This window comes from Rousettus aegyptiacus, unplaced genomic scaffold, assembly GCF_014176215.1.
Source record: "Rousettus aegyptiacus isolate mRouAeg1 unplaced genomic scaffold, mRouAeg1.p scaffold_m13_p_5, whole genome shotgun sequence".
NCBI classification, from domain to species: Eukaryota; Metazoa; Chordata; class Mammalia; order Chiroptera; family Pteropodidae; genus Rousettus; species Rousettus aegyptiacus.
Window position 1 is genome coordinate 78,381,450 of NW_023416308.1, and position 3,357 is coordinate 78,384,806.

Below are 3,357 nucleotides of genomic sequence, written 5' to 3' on the forward strand. Positions count from 1 at the left end.
GGTGGAGGAGTTGTTGTGGAAGGTGATGTCTGCCTCTACAAAAGTCTCTTTATCCCAGGTGCAGATAATGGGATCTTTTTCAGGAGACTTTGAGGTGTTAGTCCTATTTCATATAGGGGAATTGAGTTGGCTTTTTTTTCAGACATGACCCTTAGGATCATAAGTACAAGTACTATAAAACTTTATTTTCGTTAGTAAATATGCCGGAGCTCTCTAGCCCTAATCCTACTGCAGGTGAGTTTTCTATTAAATGCTTGTTGGAGATGGATAGTGATCAGAGACTCTTATTGAACAGTTAAAAATAGTCTCATTACTGTAGAAAGATTTCTCGGCTAAAAGAGTTCTTTACCACGTCATGTTGAGACAACTTAAAATTTTAAACTTATCATATGTAAAAGGAAGTTAAAGTTGTAGTATAAATGATGATCTTCACCCCCAGTGACAATTGTGTATTGGGACGTGGCCTTCCATAACAATAATTTTAAAAATAAGGTTATTAGATGCCCAGGGTTAAGTAAATATTCGTAAATTTGTTTACAAAGATGAAAGCAGAGAAGTAGAAAAGTCTGAAGATAGACATTATGTACAGTTTTGCAGTATTTACAGGTAGGGGAATCTAACTTTTAATGTAATTAATAAAATGCTACTCAAAACGGGGGCTTTTTCCTCCCCTTGTGAGTCAGTTAGAGCTGAGATTAAACTTCCTTCCTTCCCTCCTCTCTTTTCCTATACTCTTCTGCCTCTTTCTTATTTTCTATAGTCTTTTCTTATATCTTTGTTTTTTGCTCTAAGAAAGCAAGGAAGAAGAAAGGAATGATGGAAGGAAGAAGGATGGGAGGAAGGAAGGAAAAAAGGAAGAAAAGAAGGGAGATATATTTTCAGTGTGGTGAATTAAGAGTGTGGATTTCTTTAGTCCAATGCTGACCATTATAGTCATCAAAAATGTGTCTTTACTCCTCTCAAATCTTCTCCTTTTAACAATTATTTGCATTATTCCCTTTACGACTCACCCCAGACACACATAGAAGGAAGAGTAGAATTGCCGAATATCCTGAGATATTCCTGAGAATTTGACAACTTGTAGAAACTGGAGATTCTTTCTTAATTTAACTTCCATTTGAACACTTGTAGCAAAGAGATGTATTTCTCTCTGGGAGGATATTTTCAGCAACAGGGTTTCCCATTTTTGTGTAACTATGTTCTCACATGAAGTATAGTATAGTATGTCTGTCTTTGTGCAAATCTTTTTATATCTGATGTACAGTGTGGTGTGTCTGCGAGGAAATATGTGTAAACATGTAGGGATGGATTAATGAAGTATAACTTGGATCTGATTTTCTAAATATGTATCATTGTAAAAATTGATGTTGAACAACAGTTTTAAAAGCCTTGCTGGATTTTCTATCATCTTACATGTCTGGGTGCATCCATGTTCTTATATGTATTGTTATGTTTTTTGGCAGGTGTCTGTATCTGTAGTTCTGTGATCTTGTGTTGATGTGTTTAAGCAAGGTGTACTTTGTCTTCAAAGAAGGCTGAGATCTCAATATGGACAGAAATCTCTTTGTTTTTGAAATACATTCCAAGTTTTGTATATGGCTTCAATAAATAAGTGTAAGATACTCTTGTCCAATATCTCAGAGGGTTATTTATCATAACGTTAATGCCCCCACCACATCATTTGAAGAGTGCTCAGTCTGTCTACATCTGACTCTGGACTCAAGTTTTAAATTAGCTTTTCTAATTGGAAAAACAGATAAACATTATACCTATTGGAGAAGGTTTGAGCTCTGCATTTATAGATCTTATTTTTCTTTCTAGAGGCAATCAAATACTTCGCTTCTTGTCAATGGGAAGATGTTCCACACCAACACTACCACTTTCCACCCAGACAACATTTTCTTACAGGCATCCCAGGACTTGAGGAGTCCCATGGTTAGATCTCATTGTCTTTTTGCTCCATTTACTTAATAACAGTGCTGGGCAATGCTACACTTTTCCTGATCATCTGGTTGGATCGTACACTGTGGGATACCATGTTCTACTTTCTAGCCATCTTATCAGCTATAGATCTGGCCCTTTCCACAACCTCCGTGTCCTGAATGCTAGGTATCTTTTAGTTTCATGCACATGAAATTGGTTCGGGAGCCTGTGTGGCTCAGATGTTTCTCATACACACCTTCACAGGAATGGAATCTACTGTTCTCTTGGCAATGGCTTTTGACCGTTATGTAGCTATCTGTGCACCCCTCCATTATACAACCATCCTGACACCCTGAGTGCTAGTGGGCCTTGGTGTGTGTATTATAATGCGTCCAGTCCTGCTCATGTCGCCCATTCTTTAACCCATCATCTGCCTTTCCGTGGGCTTGAATTATTGCCCACTCTTATTGTGAACACATGGATATTGCCAAGTTAGCCTGTGCCAGCATTCGAATTAATGCCATTTATGGGCTTTTTGTGGCTTCTTTTCTTATTTTGGATGTGGCACTGCTTGGAATCTCTTATGCCTACATCCTCTGTGCAGTTTTCTGCCTACCATCTCGAGATGCTCGTCATAAAGCCTTGAGCACATATGGGTCACATCTTGGGGTCATGTGTGTTTTCTATTCACCCTCTCTCTTCTCCTTTCTCACCTACCAATTTGGCAAAAAAAAAAAAAAAAAATTCTTCGTTATGTACACATCCTTGTTGCTATCTCTATGTGGTTATCCCACCTGCTCTCAACCCTATCATTTATAGTGTCCGGACAAAGCAGATTTGTAAGTATGTGATCTGAGTTTTCACCTCAAGATAGGGTCTCTTCTCTCCTTAGTTCTTGAGAGTGTGGGTATAACTGAAAGAAGTTAATTTAGACTCTGCTCTAGGTTAATTACATTTTTAACTGTTCCTTAGATCACAAGATCTTTCAGATCCTAAAGGAACAAACTTTGGACAGTGATTTCTGGCCTTAAATTCCAATATTTACTCTCCATATTGGTGTTGAGTGTTTATTCTTCTGAATATATTATTCCATACATAAGGGAAAATACCCCACTGGAAACACTTTCATTTTAACCATGGAATTTTAGAGAAACTCCACAACTCTGTATTTGAAAATAGAATAGTATTCCTGCTGAGCACAATTAGTTTATGTCAATTATCTTTTTTTTTTTTTTTTCCTGAAAACAAAACGAAACAAAACTAAATTCAAATGTAAAATAAGAATGATTCTGGTAGATTTCGTTTATAAACTTAAATGCATCTGATTTCCCTGAGGACATTACTAGGATATTTAGTGACACTAAAAAAATGTCTCCAGTCCTCCCTTTCATTTTAGCACCATTTTCCTTATACTTCATGAAAACATATGGGCAC

General features: G+C 37.0%; 1 pseudogene; it reads left to right on the forward strand.

The window, feature by feature from the left end:
• The first annotated feature begins 1,857 nt into the window (after positions 1-1,857).
• On the forward strand, positions 1,858-2,779 carry LOC107509439 (annotated as a pseudogene).
• Positions 2,780-3,357: the final 578 nt, after the last annotated feature.